General features: G+C 31.5%; 1 non-coding gene and 3 pseudogenes across 1 annotated transcript; 1 reads left to right on the top strand and 3 right to left on the bottom strand.

Annotated features, from left to right (window-relative positions):
• The first annotated feature begins 870 nt into the window (after nt 1-870).
• On the top strand, nt 871-1,064 carry LOC121216769 (U2 spliceosomal RNA). The gene has a single exon (XR_005912953.1). It is a non-coding gene; the product is annotated as a U2 spliceosomal RNA (small nuclear RNA).
• A 36-nt stretch (nt 1,065-1,100) lies between these two features.
• Nucleotides 1,101-2,481, bottom strand: LOC107933217 (major allergen Pru av 1-like; annotated as a pseudogene).
• Nucleotides 2,482-5,694: 3,213 nt separating this feature from the next.
• On the bottom strand, nt 5,695-6,331 carry LOC107933228 (major allergen Pru ar 1-like; annotated as a pseudogene).
• Nucleotides 6,332-9,058: 2,727 nt separating this feature from the next.
• On the bottom strand, nt 9,059-9,630 carry LOC107933233 (major strawberry allergen Fra a 1.06-like; annotated as a pseudogene).
• Nucleotides 9,631-12,370: the final 2,740 nt, after the last annotated feature.

Below are 12,370 nucleotides of genomic sequence, written 5' to 3'. Positions count from 1 at the left end.
TAGACCAAATTTTCAAGTTCGAGTCCAGTTCGACTTAAAAATGTGCTTATTTTTTGTCCAAGCTAAACTCAATTTAAAAAAGGTAAACTTGGTCTTGATCTAGCTCACTCATATTTGATTTTTTTTAGATTAATTTTTATTTTAAAATAACTTTTTTAAAAATTATAATACACTATGTATTATAATACACTATGGATTGAGTTATCGATTACTTTTGTTATTAAATTGAATTGACTGTAACTATCTTTGTGATCTTCTTTTATCATCATCCCTATTAAAGAGTTAAAAACAAAATATTTGACTGTGAAAGATCTACTTATGAGCAATAAAACATAATAATTCTATCTAAAGTTTGTTATGGTTAGATGCACTTAAAATTGCAAGTTTTTTTTTTAAATAAGCAGCTCTACAATATTCAAAATAAGCTGACCCTTTTTCTTAACCCCTGCCGCTTTTCCAAATTCTTCCTTACTCGTCTCACCATCATCTAGTTCCATATGGGATCACCACCGGGTTCCAGAGAAATTTCCATTTTGTTCCAAATAAAAAATCTTGAAAAATAATTTAGTTAATGAAGGCACAAGATAATCTGTATTCTAAAATCCAATTGCTGCTTCTTTGAGCAGAGCCATAATCTGTAGCGTTTGTTTTTCAAAAGTTTTGATCATTAGAAAAGTGGTTTTATTGTTGAATTAATTAGCTTAAGCATGCTTCTTTCAATGTTAAATTTGTTTGTCCGATGCAATAACGGAAACTAAATCTTTGCTGGGATGGTGCCTTGCTCCTTTGCATAAGATCCCACATCAGGGAGCGAGGGTAAGAAGAGGCGAGAAGCAGGCTTTAAATAGCGCGATGCTTGACATAAAATGCATACCTTCCTCGGCCTTTTGGCTAAGATCAAGTGTAGTATCTGTTCTTATCAGTTTAATCTGATACGTGGGCTATTGGCTCACACGATATTAAATTTATTTTTTAACGGGGAGATTCTATAACAGTAGCTTGCTACTGGGGCTCTCGAGCGTAGCCCAGGCGTTGCACTATAGCTCGGATCCGGCGCACTCCACCCCAATTCCAGTTACAGAATTTTTAACTATTACTTCTAGGTACAAAGTTAATGGCAAATTAGGATCAGTTTACCAGCTCTGATTAAAAGAAATTTAGGCTCTTGTTCTAAAGTTCCAGGTGTTTAGCTTTCTAGTTTCACAAATTGTTCTTCGTTGGTAAGCTTGATTGTTGTTTATTCTTAGGGATTAAAATAAAGTAAAACCAGAATCAATTGAAAATCTAAATTCAATACGTTGCGGTTAATATTCAATATATAAATCTTGATAGATTCGGTAAATAAACTGGATGCTTTTTATTTATTTATTACAGGCTTCAGCATTTCAGCTCAAGTTTCCCGGTAATCAGAGTAAGCTAGTGACTCTTTATTAGCAATCTGAAGTTCATATGAACCACCAAATTCAAAACTAAAAACTAGAAGAGAAAAATGGCCAATAGCGTACGTGATATTCATTGAAGTGGATGATGCTATCTTAGTAAGCATCAGGATTTGCCAGGAGGTAGGCTTCAATGGCCTTGAACATTCCCAATGACTTTCCTTTGCCTGCCTTGATTCCCTCTTCCTTGAGCTCAAACTCACCAACGGTGTAGTACTTGCTACAAGTTTTGCATAGAGCCCCCATCCGGAGAGGCCTCCAATTTCGTCTCGTAAGTGATTTTCTCAAGCTTGTTCATCAACGCATCACCTTCGATCACACTGTAAATATATACAATATTTTCTCTGTCTACTGCTTCAACCTTCTGCTTCATGTATTTGAACTGGCTTCCTGCATGAAGAAAAACACATAATGTTCACCCTTCTCCCTTAAAAATTAAGGTACATATATGTATATGATTCAAAGTATAAAGTTATATAAATGAGCTGACCTTCTCCAAAGGTGACCTTCTTGATGCCACCAGGCTCACCATTGCCTTCAATGTACTCAATAATCTTAAAAGCCTGAGGAAGAATCTTGGGAATGAGATTGTCACCATCAAGAACGCAAGCCTTGAACATCTTGGCAGGTGGTATGGCTGTAATAACCTGAGACTCGTAAGTGAAAACACCCATGACTTTCTACTGATTTCAGAAATGGTCAAACAGGTTTTTGAGCTGTGGAGATGTAGGCCAGATGATGTATTTATAGACTGGGAACAACGAAGAATAGCCTCTTTCAAATCCTACCCAGGTGGTTTGTTTCTTCATATTTTATCGGACTGTTAATTTATTAGTTGAAAATTTGTAATATAAATTGGAAATTACCACTTGCAATATTGATTCTGGTTTGTGTACTGGCATTAGATCTTCTAGGATATGAAATAGATATAAGCTTACTAAAAAGAACAAAATCATGGATCTTGAAAGCAGTCTATCAGAAGAATGATTGAAAGAACTCCAATATTTTAAACACATCAATAAGACCCTCAATTCAAGTGCTTGGACTATTAGTAATGTGGCACATTGTAATTTAAGTTGTTTTTTTTTTTTAAAGAGAGTGAGAAATTTATAAAAAGCAAATAAAAACAGTGTATACAAGAAGAAAAGGACCACGACATGGGCAAGTGGTGAAAACAAAGGCAAAACAGAAATCCAGGATAAGTACACAAAACATAAGACTGCAGGCAAGAAACAATAGCATTAAATAGAATTTGATACATGGGATGAACTTTATTAAATTAAATTTAGCAATATTGCCATTTTTCAACTTTAGAACTCAACGCACTTTCAGATGGGATCCCTTGAATTGTCTCTCATTGAATGAAAAATTGTCTTTTAGTTCCGCAACACATTTTTTCGAGCTCTAGATCTCAAATTATGACAATTTTAATAAATTTGATACTTTAAATAATTAAATTATATCATATCTTGTTTTTCTTTTTATTTTGTTTTAGAAGAGTTTTCAATATACATATATATATGGTATTTATGCTCTATAACTTAGAATTTAGTCATATCGCCAACAAGATTTTAATATGGTTGGTTTATTTTTTTAATTTAACTCGAAAAAATTTATTCGACCTACTCAGCTTGAATTTTATTTCACTTGATTTGATTCGAAAAAATTCAAATCAAATTAAACTAATTCAAAAAAATTTCACTCAATTCAATTAAATTTTCACCCTATCATAAAATGTTTAAAAGTTAATGTTTTCTTGCAAACCATTTTAACCCATGTGAATTTGATATATATTTTAAAAGTAATCATATTCAACATTGTGTACGAAACATATACGGATATAGTTCTATAATATAAAAATTAGAGAAAATGATGTATACATCCTATTTTATATTATATACACATTATTATTATATTTTAATATAATATTTTTTTAGCAAAGAAGAAAAGAAAAGGATGAATGGTAATTTCATTTCTTAATTCAAAACAAGTAAAGTAAATTAGAGGGAATTTAGAAAATCAAAAACTAAATTCAAATAAAAAACTCAACAAAAAAAAGTAATAAATAAAAGTTTAGAAAGTCAACAAGGAAAATCTTTAGTTAAAGGTAAAATCTCTATTTGATTCAAAGATTTAGTAATCGACGTAAGGATATTTTCAACGCCTAATTACTTCCCTAACTCAACATTGGGCAATCAATTTCTCATTACCTGCTCAATAACCAAGAGGCATCTTATTTAAAATTACTAACCAATAAAAAACTTTGTAACTCAATGCCCAAAATTTTACTTACTAGCAGCAAAGTGAGCAAGAGAGACCTAATTCTAACCAACAAATTCATCTTAATAAAATTTATTTAAGCTACATCATATATCGAGACCACGTAATCATAAACTACGACATAAACAATTATACAATTCATTACAAGTATTAGAATGAATTGAATAATTACATATTTAATTATTCTTATTGAGAAGGCAATTATTTGAAGCCATCCAATGTCGGCCGAATATATAATAAGCCTAAAAAATGTAATTAAAACAAAAGATGCGGAAATACCAAAAAATAAAAAAGAATTAAACACAAATTAAGTCTCATGAATTTATTAATTCAAATTATTTATTTTGATTTGAAAATCAAATTATTCCAATAATAGCTGTCTATTTTTTATTTTTCTTGTAAGTAAATAACAACAAATTTATGACTATTATATTATTAAATGAAATTAAAAATTTTATGATCTTATATTCCACGTATTTAAGATACCTTGAAATTTCACAACAAATTAGAATGTGTTGCTTTAACAACGAAAAATAATTTGTCACCTTGATTTATAATCATCAACTCTTTTTTCTTCTTGCACCATACTTTGTTCTCATCATCAATTTCAACTTTTCTGTTGCATTTTTTACCAGCATCATACCGAGGTTTATCTTTATTGGTGATATTCACTATAATAAGTGGCGGAATCATAAATTCTTTTGGTCCAAAATTAAATTGTATATTTTTACAATAGTAAAAATATAATTTTATAATTTTAATAATTTATATTTTTATAATTTTCAAAAAATTAAATCAAATTTTTATAATTTTTAATGTGTCAAAGTATAATTTTATCATTAATAATTTAAAATTTTATGAATTATAAAGTACCTAAATTAAAATTTTACCATTTTAAGAAGGGTATATACCCTGAGTCTCTACAAAGCGATTATAATTGCATTGAATGAATGCATCATATCCCACAAAAGTAAAGTTATTGAAAAATTATTGATATTTAAAAGACATTAATTTCTTCTTTTTATCCGATACCAAGTCACAATATATTTAAGAAACTATATAAAATTTAGCACCTGTCATGTTTCCTAATGGTTACCTTTCCAATATGAGCTGGTGAGAAGTCTGTGGTGTGATTACTCCACTCTGGACAATTCTGGTACTATTTCTTTGTATTTAGTAATTACCTTCATATGTATTTCCTTTTACATCTCACAAAGCAATAAAGTGTCTTTCTTTTCTCATATCTTCAAGTAATTGGATCCCAATTTCTGCTAAAGTTCTCCACGGTAATGCTATCATGAGTTTCATACTAAAATTATAATTATTATAAATTAAAAAAAATTAGGTAAACTATACCATTAATTACCTAATTATTAGCATGTTTTTATTTTAGTCATCGAACTACAAAAACTTCTAATTTCATCACTAACATTTTCGATTGATTTGTTTTGGCCTCGTTAAATCTTTAACGAAAATGATGACGTGACCTTTTTTAATTGGTGTAAATAACATTTAGTCCTCAATTTATTCCTAATTCTAAATAATTTAACAAATATAATCCTCTCTATATATAAATTTTATCAATTTGATCTTAAAACACTTAAGGAACAATAAAAAATGAAGTATAAAATAGACTCTTGATGTCAACCTTTTTTCCAGTGTTAGACACTAAAGAGATTCTAAAAACCCTCTAAGAGTTTAGGAACCAAGCAAAAGATCCCATACATAGAAACATGAAAAAGTACATAAGTAATTAACAAAACTATAAATCCAACCTTAAAAACACAAACAAAAGCTAGAGGTTTACAAATAATAAGAGTGTTAGTGTCATGAGCCATAAAACATTGGTTTCAAGTATAAATGAAAGATGATAACAACTCAAAAGACTTTTATTACAATGGAAATAGAAATGATGAAATCCAGAGAGACAAACGAGTTACTACCCAAATCAAATACAGTTTTTGGGTAAGACAAATTAGATATCGGGATTTGCCAACTCATAATTTTCAATAGCCTTCAAAATAAGGGCTCGCTTCTCGGATGCTTCCTTGATTTGGAGCATTAGATCTGGAGTAATCTGAATGTCACCAATGGTGTAAAACGTGGTAGTTACCTTAATTCTTGTTCCTCCATCTGCTGCTGCTACAAACTTTGTCTCGTAGCTGATTTTCTCCACCGTGTTGTTAAAAAAGTCGCTTTCGATCACAACGTAAGTGTACAAGAAGTTGTCTTTGTCCAACACATCAACCCTGTGTTTCGCATAACTGAATCCATACCCTGCATTTGTTATCACCCCACAAGCACACTGGTATGTGAAGAAAGATAATCTAAATTTGTAGTTTACCGTTTTTAAGTAATTAAATTACCTTCAGCAAAGGTGATCTTCTTTATAGTTCCAGGGCCACCATCTCCTTCAAAGGCGCTCCACACTCTTGATTGCTTGTGGGGCAACCGTGGGCAATAGGGTGTCCAGATCTTCAGCAAATGCCTTAAATGCCTTGGCTGGGGGAAGTGATGTACTAACCTCTACTTCTTTTGCAAAACCACCCATTTTTCTCTTCAAATTATACAAACAAATAGATTGTTGAAGCTGGTCTCCATGCAGCACAAGCAGTCATGAAGCACATGCAGTCGAGCCATGCATGCAGCAGCTGAAGTTCAATGTTGCTGTCCAATTTCAACTTGTGTTTTGTTATGTTTTGTAATCTAGTTAAATTTATACTAAGTTGATGATGTATTTGATGTTTTTTTTGTTGACATTTGAGCTGATAAAACAGCTTTTCCAAGTGTGCAAGCACAGTCTTTCATTTTCAATGTAATTAGTGGAGTTAGGTAGTGCTTAGGTGATGTTAGCCTTACCTTGATCAGAAAATGTTTTGATATTTGTATTGGCATTATGCCATTGTTAAAGTTAATGGAAATTCATTGGAATTATTCATTCAAAATACTCTCCACATTCTTTTTTTTTCAATTCCTTTTTTTATTTCTGTTTTTTTTCTTCAGCAAGCATCGAGTCTTGCTGCGCAAGTTTCAGTTCAGACTTGTTTTCTCTTTACTCTCAACACCAACATAGATTCAACACAAATATTCATGAACTGATGCTATTCGATATGGGAAGAAATGAGAAACTAACATGTTATTTATGCACTCACATTTCATTTCCATCTTATTCTTCATTGGATAAGATTGATTGACAAAGAAATAGTCAAAATAATACCACCTTGCTTGAAGAATGTAATTTTATTCCTCTTCTCTGCATATTATAAGGGGGCGGCTAGTTTCCAATACAAACAAATGGCGGCTAACTTGGTTTTCATACAATCCTTATAACCGAGATATCAAAATTATAGTCAAATGCTTGACAATCTAGAAAGCAATGTGAAACAAAATTTCATAAATGTCAATAAATTGGTTATTGGAATTTTTTTTAAAATATAAGAATTAAAATGGTAAATAACTCGGATACAAATGTGTTTGAATGTTTTTGTATAATATTTATAATTTTTCAATTGTTACCAAAGATTTTCTATTCATTATTAATTATTCAAATAGGCACCTCACTAGTTTTTTATTGTTTGTATTAATTATAATATTTTTAATTTCAAAATTTGTACTTTTTTTACAAATAATATGAAAAAAAATGTATTCTAAATACTGTATATTGTATGATATTTAAATGAGATATTTTAATACTATAAAATTGTTGTATAAAATTGTTTAGACATTATATCAATTGTTTCCATTTAAAATAATTTCATAAAATTAATTAGGGATAAATCTCAAAATTATACATGTACTTTAGTCTAATGTGTAATTTTATATATGAAATTTTGATTTGTTCAAATTCTCATAAATTATTAACACAATTATTGATATAGCATCATTTTATGTTTATATATTACATACGCATATAATTATATTTATAGAATATAAAAATAAATTGATGTATTTATTTCATTAAATGAGCATGGTTGAGTCAAAATTAAAGTTTCATATATACATTTGAACCATAATCAAAGTTTCATATGTATATTTACATCAAATTAAAGTTCATATGTCAAGTTGCATATTAAATCAAAGTTCATATATAATTTTATAATTTTTCCCCATTTTTTAAAATGCTTCATTTTCAAATCTAATCCATATAAAGATTTTCATATATATTTTTAAATATTATATTATTCAAAATAATGTTACATCAACATTTCTGTTTAATGACCAAAACATTTAAATAATAGAATGATTAAAAAAATGAAATCGAGTTATAGGAGTAATTAAATTAATAAAAAATTGAATAACTAAAACAGTAATGCGTTAAAATTTGGGTGATTATCTAAATAGTTTACCCGTTAAATTTTTATTAAGTAATAATATAGATGAATGTGGTCAACAACCTCTGAGCTTAATGATAAGAATACTAACTTAGCAAAATAGTAATAATTACCTTGATGTGACTCGCCACATAACCGTGTGCCATCTTGTGTGGCTCACACGGCCATGTGAAAGGGTCAGCCCCTGTGGGTGCTGTACCCTACTCCGATTTTTCTAGTTTTCATTCATTTTACTTTCAAATACTCTCTTAAGTATAAAAATATGAATTTAAAGAATTAAGAGCATAAAATTCATGTTACTCCTAGCACTTATCTCTTAAGATAGAACAAATGGTGAAATCTTCCCTAAAACTCTCTTTAACCCCATTTTAGTGTTGGGTGCTTAAAACCATCTTCAGCACTTCAATTTTCCTACTGAGTTATTGGTTGCTGCACTCAATGGGTACCTTCCATTTATCATTTCTTTCATTATGTTACCAGGACTTGATGATGAGTTTTGGATATGGATATATTTCCACTATAGATATATAAAATGAAAAGTTATTGATGGTAATAATCCACAGTCCTCTAGCAGTAGTTAAAAACTTGATTTTAGCACTGTGAGAGGAACAATTTTGGGACATGGAATTATGACTGAAATTACTCAAATTTTGAGTAAATGTATGAAGTATATATGGCAACATAGTTTCTTTTCTAGGTTGAATTTTAAGGAATATCTGTCAGAATTAGTTTCAAATTTCTTCTTAAACTTGAAAGATGAAAGATGACGAACTCTTTATTATCAATGGATATCTGATAACAAGATTCGTAAATACATTGGATGCTCTTCAAATTATTACATGCTTTACATTTCAGTTCAAGCTTCCTGGTAACCAGGGCAAACTATGAACTCTTATTAGCAGTTTGAAGGTCGTATCGTATGCTGCAACACCAAAAACTAGATGAAAAAAAGGCAATTGTTTGATATTCATTGCATGCAGTGGATGCAATCTCAATATTGGGATGTTTTCAATAGGCGTTAGGATTTTCCAGGATGTAGGCTTCAATGGCCTTGAATATTCCCAAAGCCTTGTCTTTGCCAGCCTTGATTCCCTCCTCCTTGAGCTCTAAGTCACCAATGGTATAATACTTACTAGTAGCTGCATACGGATCCCCCATCTGGAAAGGCATTTAACTTTGTCTCGTAAGTGATTTTCTCAAGCTTGTTCATCAATGCATCACCTTCAACCACATTGTAAATGTACACAAAATTCTCATTGTCTATTGCTTCAACCTTCTGCTTCATGTATTTGAATTGGCTTTCTGTATGAAGAAAAACGCATAGCTTTCACCCTTTTTCCCTTCAGACTTAATATACATATATGTATATGATTCAAAATTATATAAATGAGCAGACCTTTTCCAAAGGTGACCTTCTTGATGCTACCAGCTTCACTATTGCCTTCAATGTACTCAACGCTCTTAAAAGCCTGAGGAACAATCTTGGGAATGAGAGTGCCACCATTAATGATGCAAGCCTTAAACATCTTTGCTGGTAGGCTCGCTGTAATAACCACAGATTTATATGTGAAAACACCCATGATCAAGTGATTTGGGATTTGGTTACTTTGCAGAGGATATGTTTCATGTTTGCCGATGATGTACATATCTGATATATAATTGTAGTATTTATAGCGCCAGCTTCAAGATTTAGCTGTTTGTGACTTTTAGGCCCTCTGGAATCTTTGGTGATTTCTTTATATTTTATGGGATTTTTGGCATTTAGTGAAATTTTGTACTTTAGTATGAGAAAAGCACCTAAAAATTTTCAAATGATTCTATTTTGTGTACATATCTTACTTATCTCTTCAATATACTGTTAGAATTAAATGACCCTAATTCTTATTTAAATAAAATACAGTGGTAAAATAAAATAAAATTAAAATCCATATAGAACTACATTTCTTTTATTTTATTTTAGAATAAGGTTTTTTAAACCTTATTAAACTTCATCTATTTTATATTGATTAGAATAAAGTGTTTCAGTCTTACTAGAATATGGTTTTACAAGCCTATAAATAGACATAGTCTATTCGTCTTGTAATTATTCAAATTCGACACAGTGAATTTTCTTCTCTTCTGCCCTTGGTTTTTTCCCAAAAGGGTTTTCGTGTAAAAATCTGTGTTCTTTATTTTATTTTATTTTATTTTTTTACTAAGCGGTATCAGAGCTTCCGAGTTGTTCATCTTGATCACAGTAATGGCGTCTTTGAAGTATGAAATTCTGCTGTTGGATCGCAACACCAAATTTGTGTTGTGACAGATTAAGATGCAAGCAGTTCCTGCGCAGATAAATTTAGAGGATGCCCTACTAGGGATAGATAAGATGTCTTCGATATTAACAGATAAAGAGAAGAAGCGTAAGGATCAAAAGGCATTAACATAATTACATCTGCATTTGTCCAACAAAATTTTACAGGATGTGATGAAAGAGAAGACCGCCGCTGTATTATGGAAGAGGCTAGAACAAATATGTATGTCAAAAACTCTAACAAGCAAGCTACATATGAAGCAGCGTCTTTATGCTCATTGTTTGGAGGAATGTGCGTTTGTACTCGAACACTTAACAGTGTTTAAAGAAATTCTCTCAAACTTAGAGGCCATAAAGGTTCAGTATAATAAGGAAGATTTAGGGTTGATTCTACTTTGTTCGTTGCCCCCATCTTATTCAACCTTTAGAGACATGATTTTATATAGCCGCGAGTCTCTCACAGTTGATGAGGTTTATGATTCTTTGACCTCGTATGATAAGATGAAGCATATTATGGTTAAACACGACTCTCAGGAAGAGAGCTCATTATTCGTGGGAGACAAGATCAGAATATGGATGATGATCATGGAAGGACACAGGAACGGAATCCTCGCAGTAAATCTAATGGCAGATCAAAGTCTTCAAATAGATGTAAAACTTGTAACTTCTGCAAGAAGAAACGGCACATTAAATCCGGGTGCTATAAGCTACAGAACAAGATTAAAAGGGAGGTTGCGAATCAAAAGGAAAAATAACCAGAAAATTCCGGTGAAGCTTATGTTGTAGAAGACTACAGCGATGGTGAACTTCTAGTCACTTCGATCAACAATTCTAAAGTGAGCGAGGAGTGGATACTTGATTCAGGCTGCACCTTCTACATGAGTCCCAATCGGGATTGGTTTACAACTTACGAAACAGTGTCTGAATTTGTTGTTTTGATGGGAAATAATGTTTCATATAAAATTGTAGGTGTTGGAACAATTAAAGTTAAGATGTTTGATGGAGTTGTCAGAATACTTAGTGACGTACAACATGTTCCAAATTGAAAAGAAATTTAATTCCATTGAGTACTCTTGATTCAAAAGGGTACAGATACACAGCTGAAAGTGGGGTTTTAAAGATTTCCAAAGGTTCTCTTATTGTGATGAAAGGGCAGAGAAAGACTGCCAAGTTATATATTTTGCAGGGTTCTACTTTTACTGGTGATGCAGCTGTCGTTTCCTCTTCCTTGTCAGATGATGATATTACTAAACTTTGGCATATGCGGCTAAGGCATATGAGTGAGAATGGTATGGAAGAATTGAGCAAAAGAGGACTTCTTGATGGGCAAGGAATTTGCAAATCGAATTTTTGTGAGCACTATGTTTTTAGGAAGCAAAAAAGAGTTCGATTCACCAGAGGAATCCATAACACGAAGGGAATGTTTGAGTATATTCATTCTGATCTGTGGGGGCCAACCAAAGTGCCTTTGAGAGGTGGAGCTAATTATATGCTAACCTTTATTGATGATTTTCCAGAAAAATTTGGGCGTTCTTCTTGAAGCAGAAAAACGATATGTTTTTCGCATTTAAGTCTTGGAAAATTATGATTGAAAAACAGACGGGAAAACAAATAAAATACCTCCGCACAGACAATGGCTTAGAGTTCTGTTCTGATGAGTTTAATAGATTGTGTAAGTCAGAAGGGATCGTGAGACACTTGACAGTTCGCTATACTCCACAGCAAAATGGCATTGCAGAACGAATGAACAGAATGATCATAGAGAATGTTTGATATATGTTGTCAAATGCCAACTTACCAAAGTCGTTTTGGGCCGAAGCAGCCTCTACTGCATGTTTTTTGATCAACCAATCCCCATCCATTGCCATTGAGAAAAAGACTTCGCAAGAGATATGGTTTGATAATCCTGCAAATTATTCTGATTTAAAGATTTTTGGGTGTCCTGCGTATACTCATGTTGATAATGGAAAATTGGAATAGAGATCCATTAAATGTGTTTTTCTTGGTTATAAAGCTGGTGTAAAAGGGTA

The sequence above is a fragment of the Gossypium hirsutum genome, chromosome A02 (assembly GCF_007990345.1).
Source record: "Gossypium hirsutum isolate 1008001.06 chromosome A02, Gossypium_hirsutum_v2.1, whole genome shotgun sequence".
Taxonomy (NCBI): Eukaryota; Viridiplantae; Streptophyta; class Magnoliopsida; order Malvales; family Malvaceae; genus Gossypium; species Gossypium hirsutum.
Note: the sequence above shows the minus strand (reverse complement) of the source record. Positions and strands in the feature narration are given on the sequence as shown.